This window comes from Danio rerio, chromosome 23 (genome assembly GCF_052040795.2).
Source record: "Danio rerio strain M-AB ecotype USA chromosome 23, GRCz13ab, whole genome shotgun sequence".
NCBI classification, from domain to species: Eukaryota; Metazoa; Chordata; class Actinopteri; order Cypriniformes; family Danionidae; genus Danio; species Danio rerio.
In genome coordinates, this window is record NC_141043.1 from 17,072,336 (window position 1) to 17,087,313 (window position 14,978).

Here is a 14,978-nt window from a genome sequence, read left to right on the forward strand (position 1 = left end):
AGGCCAATGCTGTTGGTGTTGTCAGTCTGGCAACCTGCACTTACGTGTGTTTTATGTAATGTTCAAATTACTGACAAATAAAAGGCCATTTGAGAATTTTACAGCCAAATCACTGAAGCATCAGTCATTTTTCTGAAATAATAATTAAAATGACCTTAAATAATAAAGGAGTGGCTTTGAAATGTAAGAATAAAGTTTCAAATATGTGTTGTTTTAGTTGTAGCATTGCAAACATGGTGGAATCTTCCACTAATCCAGTAGAAATGTATTACAAATTTAGTTGTTTTTGAAGTGCCTAAACACGAACACATCAAATCCCTGAGTGGGAGTTGTTATTTGTTTTGTTATTTTAAATGAAGTCACGTTTTTCATTTGATTTTAAGTGCCATAATAGAGAAAGCTCTCTTAATGCTGCGTTGTTTTGATTTGTAAATCCATCTCTCACTCTTTCTCGTTCCCCCTCCAATCACAACATCTATTCACACTGGACATAAAAACACAGCAATCACACTTAATTACACTTTTCATTAATCATGCTGTCATGAAACAGACAGAAGCTCATAGATTAACACACACCCACAAACCCAAACAGTTTTTCGGCATACTTTACACCATGTCTGACCGTGTCTGTTTGAATTCTCTCTTTCATCCCCTGCGCCCTCACATCAACTTTGGGCAAAACAAAAACAAACGAATGTGATTTAGACATTGATTCGAGGCAAACATGTTATTAATATATTCATTTAAGGTGCTGTGTGTAAGCTTTTGACTATTCTAAAGCATAAAAATACAAAGTCTGCAGATGCTGAAGTCAGATATTCTGCTTTGAAAATGTTTGTTTTATTGAATTTCATTGATTCAGTCATGAAGGCTCTCATAATGTGTGTCCATGACCAAAATGCGAACTGGTCAGTAACAGCCTCCAAAATGTGACACAGACTCAGAGTTCCACATGAGGTGGTTATTAATTAGAAAGTAACATAAATATTATAAACGTACATTGTAACCTTATGTCCTAACAACACGCTACGTGGCAAGATATGCAATGATAAGCATTTTGGCTGTTTTTATCAGAAAAAACACAACAGAAGTTTAAATAAAGCCATTCAGAATCTCAGAATAGTGCACTCATTGCACTCCAATGAATTGGGGAAGTCTATAATCTTATAATTACATATTAAACTCCTTTAACATGATTGAATGTTCATGCTGAATCACTGATATGTGTTGGCTTGCACTGAGTCACAACTCTAAAGCTCAATTTCAAAGTTTTATTTTATATTCAAGATCTGAGATGAACGACTGTATCTGCTGCTGCTTTCAGTAGTATGTCAAAAATGTAGTTGCTTTTATTTAGAACACACTTTAAATCAGTTTTTAGCTTGATTGTCAGGCAGGCCAATGCTGTTGGTGTTGTCCGTCTAGCAATCTGCACTTATGTGTGTTTTTAACCAGGAGTGCAATATCTAATTCAACCAGTGGGTGTCAAACTTACATGCTGCACCTTTAAGCCAAATAAAACAATACAATAAGCTGGATGACACATTATACAGAGAGATTTTAGTATTTTTTTTTCAATGGCTGCAAACATTGTTATGAAAACATGTTTACATTGACATTTACTATTTTAGCAGATACTTTTTTTTTCCAAAGCGACTTACAAGTGATTATGAAAGAGGCACTTAAAATCATTAGAGAGCAGCAGTGTGAATGCGATGACTAATTTAGTTTAGAGTTTAGTTTTTCTCTAACAAGTGTCACCTACAGTACAAGTGGTTTGCCAACCCTACTCACTTGAGTGTAGTGAACTAAATATTGCACAATATTTCCAAAAAACATGGAATATTGATAAGAAGGTGTCTGGTGCACACGGAGAGGAGAGCCTGTGTCCTACTGGTGTTTTTTTTTTTAATGTTTCAAAATGAGCATCAAAATTGTCAAGAAAGATGATTTACGTGAAACTACAAGTGGCATATTTGTTGATTTAAGTATTTTAGAAGCTGCTAATCTACTGGTATTTCCAAGCGAAACTATCTTTAGGATTTACAGAGAATGATCTGAAAAAAACAAAACACAAAAATAGTTCTGTGAACAAAATTGCCAGATGAGCTACAGCAGCAGAAAAAAAGAGAGTCCAGCGACTGCTGAGAAGATCAAACCGAGGCAACAATTCAAATGTGATCCCTGAAACTGGACAACGAAACCAAGGCAACAATTCAAACGTGATCCTTGAAACTGAACAATGAATGATTGCCTTATGAGTCTCTGCTATGACATTCGAATGGTTGGTTCAGAATTTGATGTAAGGCTGCATTTACACTGCAGATCTTGATGATCAATTCCGATTTTATGACTGTATCCGATTTTATGATGATATGCTTACATCATCTTTTAAAAGTGACTCGTATCCGATCGTCTGCATTTACACAGCACACGGCAAAGGCGCAATGACGCAAAGGCGCAAAAAAGAGCGGGTGCTGACTATCAGCTGATAATTAAAGAGTGCTCCTTTCTCTTTTCCTGTATGTAATCTGTCCGCAGCTTTTGACAAGCTGTTTCACCATAGTTTATGACAAAAAGGTTCTCATTCGTCCATCTTCTTTTGATATATTGGCTTTTTTAAACCTTTAGGCATCTTAATGCAATGTCCATGGCATGATTTATGTATGTGATGTATGCACTTGTTTTATATTAATTTATATTGGTTACGTGGCTAGCATTGCGCTCTCTCGCTCTCATTATCATGCTTAAATACCTGTGCTATATGACAATATAAAAGCTGTTTTCGTCCTTGTGTATAAGATTTAAGGTTTGCAACTCTGCTAAAGTCTGTTCTGAAATAAAAGTGTCAGACTTGACGTCATTTGCTATGGTTTTTAATGACGCGCAACTCGCATTTACAGGTTAAAATCCGATCTCCCTGCTTACATTGCAGACACAGAAACACAGAACACAGAAACACAGAAACACAGCTACATTATAGGTTCCAGCTTCTGTACTGTGCGCAGGGATTGTTTACCTTTTTATCTCCTACGTCTCAGATGTATCGTGCTGTTGTGTATTACTTCGCTATGATAACAAGCAAAACCAGATTAAACCATTGCAAGAAGTTTAAACAATCACTGTAAACACTGCTGGGCTTCTTGGCATGCCAGACATAAGCTTTGCTATCACTGCATTCAATCCAAGAAGTTCTGCAGCTGAACGCAATGTGTTTGTTTAAAATCCACAAGACTGCATATTATACATATTTTTGGGTTCATGTGGGGAAACTTGTGTCATGACTTGTTAACGGATAAACGTGTTGATGAACACCACCTTTCCGTAGTCCTTGGGCTATTGATGAAGTCATTAGTTATATGGTGGGCCATGAATCTGAGCGTCGAGGCTGTGGGGTTAACGCTTCTGCCATTACACACCTATTCATCATCTTTAATCTGTGCCTTGTGGAGCTTTTTCCCTCTCTCTCTGTATGTGTGTGTGGTTAAGTCTGGTAGTGTTGGTGAGATTGGCTGGCCTCCAGAGGCTCAGTGAAATGCCAGCAAAATGACAGACTGGATTATGATGTATAGAGAGAAAATGTCAGCAAGGACATTGCGTGAGTACTGATGATATTGTATATAAGGAAGGAAGGAAAGAAGAAAGGAGAAAGAATGAAAAAAAAGAAAAATATTTACAATAAAAAAGACCAAACAAATGTAACAAATATAAACACTAAAAAAAAAGACAAAAAGAACAAGCAAATAAAGAAATTAACCAAAAAAAAAAAAATGAACGTGATTGAAGAAAACAAACAGAGCTAAAGTAAATGGAAAGAAAACATAATCAAAGCATTACACGTGAACCCTAAAAAATTAAGACAAACAAATAAACAACAAAAACGTGAATAAACAAATAAAAACAATCAACTATTAAAAAAAAAAACCCATAAATGAACAAAGAAAACAAAAAAGGACAAATAACAATGAACAATAAAATGAACGTGATTGAAGATAACAAACAGAAGTAAATGAAAGGGGAAAAAAAATTAAGCATTTCATGTGAATCCACAAAAATTGAGACAAACAAATAATAAAAACATGTAAATGGACAAATAAAACAATCAAACTACTGAAAAGAAATGAATGAAAGAGTTAAGTCCAATGAAAACAAATAAACAAATTAACCAATGAACAAAGCATAAATGAAAAAGAAAACAAAATATAATACATAAAAATGAACAATAAAATGAATGTGATTATAAAAAACAAACAGAAGACAATGAAAAGGGAAAAAATTAAAGCATTTAATGAAAACCCCGAAAATTGACAAACAAAAAAAAAACATGTAAATAAACAATCAAACTAAAATCAAATTACTTTAGAGAAATGATTGAGAGTTAAGTCCAATGAAAACAAGCAAACAAATTAACCATTGAAAAAAAGAAAACAAACAAAAAACTAAACTAATTTATAAACAAATACAACAAGAAAACAAAAACAAACAAACAAATGAGGAACAAAAACCATGTAAAAAGAAAAAGAAAGAAAAACAAACTGAAAAATGAATAAATAAAAACAAATAAGTTGAAAAAATTGAAAAAAAAATTTATTTGAAACATGAATGAAATAATGAACGATTGAATTGAACCACAAGCATATATATATATATATATATATATATATATATATATATATATATATATATATATATATATATATATACAGTGTATATATATATATATATATATATATATATATATATATATATATATATATATATATATATATATATATATATATATATATATATGAAAAAGATAAAAAATTCATAAACAAAGATACACAGAGAATGATTAGATCTGCAACTCAACAAATCCCACCCCTATTGTTTACAGACACCCCAGGAATAAACAATGATCCTGCATTATCTTCTGCCGCATAACAACAGTTCACAGTTGTATGAGAATACACATGGGAATATTAAACTACACACAACACAGCTCTGATGACACATGCACCTCTGTCACTCTGCCTACACCGCATATTAATCATGGCTTTAACTACAGCCATTATACAAACACACACACACAACCTCCAACTCAGCAAAACTCTCCAGCCTACACGCTCATCTCAAACGCCCATCAGTTCTGCTCCCATCTGGTCTCAAACACCTGGGAAATGATAAGTGTTTCTTTTTGTCAAGTCACTCAAACACTTCTGCCGACTCAGCGAAATCCACTTCAGTCCCTGGATCAGTGAAAAGCGGCGAAATTCAAACCAGCGCCGGGTGGACTCTGTGACCTCTCTGTGAGCTTCTACACTGATCCTGGATCAGTCGATGCCACTGTTTAAACAAGCAGTAATTGGGCCTCCGGGGTGACTGTGCTCAGCTGTAATCCTGTCTGTGCTGTGACTCATGACGGTGAGCGGCTGACCCGGGGTCAGTGAAGCGGCATGTAGCCAATTACAACAGAGCACAAACTCGAATTAAAGACATGATCTGGAAACAGCAGCAGCGCTAACAGGTGGTCAGCCGCACAGAGTTGACACATTCAGCGCTAACAGCTCAAGGACGGGCTTTTAAATGCCAAAACTCATGCAAATTAAGCATTAAGTCATTCATTGCAATTAGACATGTGATGATTATATAATGTAGCTGTGAAAATGATGGTATAGTCTGTAAATAGTCTACAAAATGTATTTTGCTTTTGAACTGCACATCCTTCAAGAGTTCACAACCCAAAAAAAAAAAAAAACATAAAAACACCAAATCAAAGAAAGATAATGACAATATACACATAAACAAAATATGAACAATGAACTTAAAACAACAGCACAAAAAAAAAACATAAAAACACCAAATCAAAGAAAAATAATGACAATATACACACAAACAAAATATGAACAATGAACTTAAAACAACAGCACAAAAAAACTGATGAATTAAAAGTTAATAAAAGTGACAAAATGATCATGCCACAAAAAGCCAAACAAGAAAATGAAGAACAAATGAAAAGTAAGAAGAATCAAAAAGTGAATTAACAACAACAACAAATATATAAATTCGGCTGAAATATAGCAGTATTTGAAGTTACGCAGCTTGTTTTAGCAGTAAACTCCTGCATTCTTAGTTAGATTGTAATAAAAAATGGTTTAGTTAACTTTATTTTAAAACTTGAGTAAACCGGTTGCCTTAGGATTATTTATTACCAAACCTGTGAGCATAATTAACAAATCAAAGTTATAACAGGTTTTCTCAGTTTTTGAAGTAAAGCTAACTTGTCACTTTTAAAGCAACATGTACTCACTTATGTGTAACTTATCCCTTTTTACAGTGTAGTTTCACAGAAAACATCTACCATTTATGCTAATGCTAATGCAATTACCCTGTACTTGCTCTCCTTCAACAAAACAACTACATTTTTAGGCTGACATTCTTTTAACTAAACACTTATATTAACCCAGCATGCGTTCAGAGACTTAGATTCCTGAGGGTGTCCAAAGACATAAGCGCTAACATATTGGGCCCATCACACACTTTACCCTGGTTTAACCCAATCCTCCGGATAAACTCTTTTTTTTTTTAGAAAACTGTCCACCAGAGAATTAACCACTTTTGGCCTCAGATCTCCATCTAAACTCTTGCTGCTAAAGCCTGCGCTAAGCTAAAGAGGCCTGGTGCTAGCCTACTGATATAAGATCTGCTTTCTGGGGGTGCTAATGACCAGACTGATTAATAATGCATAGCATTACCTCGTCCACATCTGCCTAATTGCCATGATTTGTCGCTCCCAGCAGAGAAAGAGTTTAAAATGAAATCCATACCCTGGGTGAGGGATGTGGCGCACACGACACACAAACACTTATACGACACAGCAAATCTGAGATGAGTAATTTAGAAATGAATTATTTTCAAGCCTGTCTTACAGGAGAAGGTCAATGACATGTCACGTGACACTTATACATGATGTGGCTATAAAAGAAATAAATAAAATAAAAAAACTCCATATTAAAAAAATGCTCTCTTTGAACTCCCTTGGGAGCGTAGACTGCATAACAGTTTTATTTATATATTTTAAAAACTTCTATATATATATATACACTGTAAAAAATTGCTGTTAAAAAACGGTCAGATTCTACGGTAAAATAATGTTTTTTCACTAAAACAGTAATATTCTGTTAAAAACAGTGCTTTCTGGGTAACATTTTTGTCTTCGAGAAAGTAACCAACTGCAGAAAACTGTGAGCTAACAGAGTTCAGATTCGATGTTTTGAAGTCTGTGTTTGAAATCACACTTTGTGTCCTTGTTCACTATTTCATACACTAGTTAACTAATATAGTTCACCTGACAGAGTTAATGAACACTAATGAGTGAATTCAGACACTGAAGAACACCTGCTGTTAATAATTACAATTACTGAAGAAAATAAACAAGAAACACAAACAGTGACTTGAGTTACAGCATTAAATAAAATCAAATAAAATAAAACAGCTTCAGTCTCAGCAGAGGATCATTAAACAACTCCACAAACAACAGCAGACACACACTTATTACTGACTGATTTGACTTCCATACTATTCTCATTGAGATCCAACAGAAATTAAGGTGTTTTTTGTGTCACCGTAATGGAGTGAGGGGCTGATTTAGTTGGGCTCTTCACCCTTGAACTTTTTAATTCAGACTCTCCAATTACTATAATAAAGAGTTAACAAAATGCTTTTATTATAGCAATAAAGTTGGAAAGTCAATAAATAGAGAAACCTATTAGTCTGAAATTAGTTCTGATAAATGTTTTGGTATAAATCTGGATGAAGGACCTCATGCAATAGATTTTATGCTTAGTTGCAGGTATTAATTTAATTAATGAGAAGTGGAAACAGAAAAGATACCTCTGTAATTACTTAACAGTTAAGAAATAACATACAAAGACAGTTCAGTTTTGACAAATACACACTCAGACCTCATGAATCTGACCTTGTATCTCAACAATGGTAACATCTCAAATGTTTCATGCTGCAATGCATGCTGGGAGTGGCACGGTACCAATATCCCAGCATGCATTGCGGTATAAATAAATGTTGTATAATGGTCACACAGTTTTCTTTATTTGTGTTTGATTCTGCTGTTGTTTATGTTTAGACTTTCAGTTGCCTGTTTGTGAGTTAAACTGTTAATTTTGTTAGTTGTCACCATTATTGAGGTTCATATGCTGATTATTGATGTCTCTTTGAGTGTGATATACACCGTAGAGCAGTGTTATTGTCCAAGATATTCTTAAAAACTTCCAGAAATCATTGCCATATATAGATATATTATGTAAAACAATAGATTTAACATTGAATAGGAGCAGTAAATTTTATTATACTAAATGAGAACAGACTCTGCCATTTAATAGCAACATGAACATCATCAGATCTTATTTAGGTTTTTGGCTGGCTTGCTACAACAAAGGAGCTTTTTAAACAAAGTTCTTAACAATTGCAGCAGCCAAGATATACAAATGTTAAAAATGACAGGGCTAAGAGCCCAACTAAAGCAAACTCTGTTCTCCATGATGGTGACGTAAAACTTTAACTTTTTCGCAAGAAGAACTTTAGTAGATGTTATACAAAAATACATGTATTAAGTAATAAGTGTAGCTGGTGATGATGTTTGTAGAGTTGTTTAATCATCCGCTGAACATTTAAATGATTTAATCATTTGTTGTTCTTCAGGTTATTTCATTATAAAGCTGTGACTAAAGTTTTGTATGTTCTGTTCTTGTTTTTTCCCTTCAGTATTTCTTCATTTGTTCATTGTTAATCCTCAATTATCATTTAATTAGTCAGTTAATTAATGAATTTACTTCAGCTTTGCTCCATGTTTCTTGAACACTCAGTAGTGTGGACACTTCAATTAAAACTGAAGTATAGGCTCTGGGGTTTAAAGGGTTAAAGGTGTGAGAGGTAAAAACACAGTGTAAAAATGTATTTTAACAGTAATATACTGTTAATTTACACTACGGAAATAGACTGTAAAAAAACAGTATATTGCTGGCAACCACAGCTGCCAGTAGATTACTGTTAAATCAAGGAAAAAACAGTATTTTACTGTAAAACCTGAAGCTAATTTCTTCTGTGTGTCACCGTTGTGGAGGAGAGTAGAGCCAGTGTATGAGTTAAAGATGAACAATGAACTGCTGAAGTTATTCTGCATGTTTCTCTATTTAAAGACAGCGGCTGTTTAGTTGCTGATGCAGTCAGAATCTCTCTGGTGATTCCAGATTTACATGTATGTGTGCTGTTGCGAAAAATAAGACATTAGAGTTAAACCGAACTTTTCTAATTAACTAAAATAAGTTATCATTATAAGTATGCTTCTAAGCATATATAGCACATTACTTCATAAACTCATTCAGCAGTTGACCAAGTTGAGGCAGTTGCTTTCAGTGAGCAAAATGAGTTCACTTGAGTATTGTGTAAATCAATGTAGTCCATGTATTTTTACAGCAACATACATATATTCCCTATGACTTCAAGACACGTTTTTGGCTTTACATCGAACCTATATATATATATATATATATATATATATATATATATATATATATATATATATATATATATATATATATATATATATATATATATATATATATAATTTTTTTTTCTCACCATAGTTGTGAATTGTATCGCATTTATTGGGGTTTGTGCATTGCGCAATGATCATCGGGCTCATCCTCGTGATTATGTTTTTAGTAAATATTTGATTGGAGAACTCGTGGGGCCCTCCCAGAAATGCGGGGCTCTAGGTGACTGCCTACTGTATATTGCCTGTTGGACGGGTTGGCACTGATTTTCCCCAGTGTTTGTAATCTATAGGTTACTACTGTAAGAAAACATTAGCATTTGGTACATACTTTCAGTATTATCTTTGCTTGAAATGACACGTTCTAGTCCCGTTTATGTAAAATAGGCCTGCTCCTTAGCAGGCTCAGCTACCAGAACTGTTACAACTACAACTCTTGGATGAGTTTTGAAGAACAAAACAATCCTGAATCATGTCAAATTGTCTATAAACAAATCCAGCTAACTGAGTAATCCACATACAAAGAACAAATACTAGATTGACAAATATTGCAGCTCATAATGTACTTTTGAGGATTTTTAGGGGAATGTAGTTGTTTAGATTGCAACTATGTCGTTTATTTATAAGGATAGTGTCTATTTTAAATATGTATAATTTCTGAGACAACGCAATTGGCGACCATTTGCCTTTCATTGAGGCAGGAAAACGGGTAATTTCTAACTACAACTAATGAAATCATCATTAAATTGGTAAGTGACTTTGTAAGTCTCTTTCTTTTGTATGTTGTAGTGCTGTTTTAGTACCATATAATTGTAGTGTATTGAGTGTGAGATGGGACTCACATATCAGGAATGTATTTATTTTGTATTACTTAGTTCATATTAATTTGAACTTTTATTAATACATTTTTTTAAATAAAATCTCCAAATAGTCTTTTGTAAAGGGGATTATTTTTTAAGAATATGGATGCCACTAATAGACCTCTCATTCTCTGACCAGGTTAGATGTATTTTCATTGAAAGTGTGAATGCACTCATAATCGTGTTGGCAACAATGGCGTTTACACTAAGTTTTGTATTTTCTGTTTTTTATATTGTTTTAAGGTTTTGTGACTTTAGATACTTGTAATCAGTGTATAGCTGACAGAAATAGCTGACTTTTCCCAGCCCAAAAGCTTTCCAAAACCTGACCAAAAATGTAATGATTATTTTATTTATTTACAATTTATTTCAATCAAAATAACCTAGTTACTTTGACTGTTAATATATAATATATATATTTAAAACCATACAGCAACCAACACCAGCAGTCACAGAACCGCAACTTAACCAGATCACATCGAAACAACGATTACTCTACTTATTAGAGTATGTTTTACTTTCAAAATGGGGTATAAATTCTTTGCATTTGAGGTTTTAAATTCTTTTGAACATAATTGCTGCTTGACAATCAAACAACGCTTCATTAGGCACTGTGTGATGTGTGTGCATGCAAAAAGAAGACAGATTTGTCCGGGGAGTCAGATTTGGATTCAACTTTCCTTCACCTCCTCTTGTGGGTTGGGTCATAGGGTTTGCGATATGAACTGATCACTACTAACTGAATGAAGTATGAACACACAGTTATGCTTTAAGTTGAATATAAAATTTACAATTTAAAACCGCCCAATTTTGTCATTTTTTACCCACAAAAGCGAAATCTAAACGACCCAATCTGGCAACACTGCTTGTCATTTCCATTTGTTCACAGTATTTGTTTCGTTTTTACAGATCTAAATCTGGTAATATCATTAAGTGGACTTGAGCTAACATGAACTTAAAATCATTAAACATTACAGTGTTTTAGTTGGAAAACTTTGTTCTTGGCTTGACAAAGGCACGTGTATAACATGTCACGAACATAAATGAGTAATTTGTTTTTATGTTTCTAAAATAAATTAGCATGATCTAGCCTAGTTGCTAGACTTTGTTAGTGATAAACATATAAAGTTCTGAAGGTATTAAACTAAATTGATGCAGGTTAATTTTTTAGATATTTACAGTTTGCAGATTTTGATCCAGTCAATGAAAGTCTATAGACCAACTACTGGTTTGTAAACATTCAGGATGCGCATGCAGCAGCGAGGTGGCAGAAATAAACTGGGAGCGCTAGCATTTACAGCAAGGGAATGACATCCAATGCGGTATTTGTTGTTGAGAAATAAATTACAGTATATTGATTACATATATATATATATATATATATATATATATATATATATATATATATATATATATATATATATATATATATATATATATATATATATATATATTATTTACATAATGCTTTCAGCGTATTATAACAGCTTGTCACCCAGTGATAAGCACAGTTATTTGGCAAAGTTAATGTTAAAGTAAGCGGCGTTCGTCTGACAGGTCCATTTGCAATAACGCCCATTGAAAGGATATTGGATAAGACAAAATGGCCAAGCATTGAGCCCGAAATATACAATATGTTATTGAAACTCCAAGTGATTTTACAAGAGAAAAGTTAAAGGCCTACAAGTCTTTGGATGCCTACAATTTTGTTCTGTGTCGTCATGTGCAAGAAATATTGTTCCATGATTACCCATTCAAAACTTTGTAGTGCTAAAAACCGAATCTCTGCTTAGCCAAAGACAAGGAAAAAAAGACACAACTGTACAAGGCCTGGGTAATCATAAACAAGCAAAACTATTGCACTCTGACAGTGAACTGCACCTGTACGGCAAAGTATGTGAACTTACATTTTTACATTTCAATCTAAGCATTCAGTGTCTGCAGTTTAATTTCCCATATTTAACAGTTTTTGCTGAAATCATTGCTGCAATCAAAAATGAGTAATGTGTATGATTCAGCATAGAGTGAACTTACCTGATAAAAAATAAGAACTGCAGAGTCGAGCATTTTTAATTAGGTCCTCACTCCATTCACCTCTCTTTTAACCAAAGACATTTGCATTTGGCAATAAAAGCAGTGTGGTGTACGGTAAAATTTAAGTTTTTTTATTTTTGGACTTTCGATTATGGCATCCTACTGTACAACACAGCATGTTTGCTATTACAACCGGTCATGTGTGACGTAGGTTGGTAATTCTCGGATTCATTTATTCAGGAAAACTATACAGTATATCTTATCAGTAAAATGTACAGCATAAAACTTCAAATTAGCCTAACATCTAATGAGTGTTTAATGGTTGTAGATGGAAAGCTGTAGGTAGAGATATCAAGGGTCTGATTTATATAATTTGTGTAGGAACCTTCCTTAAAGTGAAGATACATCATCATACATTTTCATTTATTTTTAATGATTATGCCCTATAGGATTATTTAAAGTGGTTCAATAAAGTCAACATTTAAGTCAAATATGTTTACTTAAAGTATTCACATTTCTGCCCATGTTTTGTGCATATTTATAAATGAGACCAGAACAGGAAGAAACTAAAATCAGGCTTACATTGTGTTTTACACAATGTGCTACACTTTAATTGTCCGTCTATGTTTGTGCCTTTAAGACTAATGTGAGACTCATTTTCACTTTCAAGCCATTAACTGAAATGAAAGTCGTGAAATTCATAAAAAAAAAGAGGTTCCACTTGCAATTTGTATTTCCAGAGCTTTCTTCTTATCCTTGTATTATCAGAGTTTTATGTATTTAAAAATAAATAAAAAAAACATTACTTTAATTGTATAAACGAATGTATTATTATTATTATTATTATTATTATTATTATTATTATTGATAATATTATTACATTTTATAATGAAATTATTACTATGAAAGCATTCTAATTTCATATAACGCTATGGAGTTCAACGCTGAAAACACTAGTGAATCTGCTCCTGTCTTGATTTCCTCAAAGATGTATTCTGTATCTGTTAAGCGACAATATGTTTACTTAAAAAAAAAATCAACATTTAACTGAAACATTTAATTTGAGGTAACTCTTTTGTAGCTTAACAATAAAACAAACAAACAAAAAATTATGTCAAATTTGAAATGACCATCTCTTTTAAAGGCATTCCCCATTATTCTCGCTCTTCTCACAGATGGAAAGGTAAGCCAAATTAGAGGTTACCATGGGCCAACTTTGGGCCCTAGTTTAGGCATCTCTGACTAGGTGAAGGAAAATGTTTCAAATCTTACACTGCCAGAATCACAAGAGCCATTAATCAGCATTGGATTATAAGAAGATTTAAGGATTTTCAAAAATGGTCTCAGGTAGCCAAAATCACGCAACATGAGCCTGGCTTTAAATCATTAAAGATGCATCTTTCACTTGAGATAGGTCTTGTCCTTTAATCAGATTATATGGTTTACATAAGTCACATGCAATCATTTCAATACTTTTTCCATTTCAAAGATTAAACATCGAAGTTTCTATTTTTGTATGAAAACAGCTACAAGTATATAATTCAGAATGTCACCTTATGAGTTACATGGTTTAACATAAATAAATTAATAAAAAATAACAGTCTGCTGACAGAATGAAGATTTCTGAATGAATGATCCATTTAAGTTGAACGAGAAAGTGTTAATACAGCAAAATGAAGAAAGAGATGGAGAGAGCAGGAGGACGGAGTGGAGACAAACACCGAGTCTCCGAGGCGCCACAGAAACAAGATCCACTCCCTAAGGAGAGAGAGAAATAGAAAGAGAGAGAGAGAAGAGAGAGACAGAGAGTGCTGAGGAGCTCATCCTTCTATATCTCATAGAGCATCATTTCAGGGATTTCTCTGTTTTTTCATCAGGTTGAAGATGAGTGGAGCAGATACTAAATATGTGCGTGTTAAATATAGTGTTCAGTTCAAGGACAATATTTTGCTGGTAAAACTAAAGAAACAACACCATTTTCAGCCTTTCTAAGACATTATCTAGCTATGGTGGTCACTGTGATGACTTAAACATGCTGATATTCTGAGCCAAATGATACAAAGTGAAAATTGGGGAAATGAAATAGGGTTTGGATTTAGACAAAGCAATTTAAGCAAGTGTGAAAACAGCTTTGGTGACATGTTTCCTTACAGAGTCTCCAATATAGTCAACCGATTGTGTTAGTCTATGAATTAAGATTGAACTCTAAAAATGACTACCCTTGTGAAGAAAAAGAAGTGTGCTCAATTGTACTCAATGTGAGTGTAAACTTGTGATTCACATACTTAAAGGTCTCGTGAAGTGCTTTGAAATGTGCATTATTTTAAATGTTTGACGTAATCTAAATTGAAACACCTTGAAAAGATAGTGGGACATACTGTAGCTCCTCCCCTTTGATAAAAAAACAGCCAATAGCGTTTTTTATATTTTAACAGCTCACAGGGAAAACAAGACTCTAGATGTGTGTGTGTGTGTGTATAATGTGTATATACTCCTAGTATTCAATAATGATGAGCTACAGCTGTGTGTGTGTA

At 33.5% G+C, this 14,978-nt stretch overlaps 2 protein-coding genes across 15 annotated transcripts in view; one reads left to right on the forward strand and one right to left on the reverse strand.

Moving 5' to 3' along the window:
* The window catches only part of sulf2b (sulfatase 2b), a 544,470-nt gene that overhangs the window by 170,228 nt on the left and 359,264 nt on the right, over positions 1–14,978 (reverse strand). The window lies entirely within an intron of this gene.
* Positions 1–14,978, forward strand: part of LOC147831263 (uncharacterized) — a 353,683-nt gene that overhangs the window by 138,539 nt on the left and 200,166 nt on the right. The window lies entirely within an intron of this gene.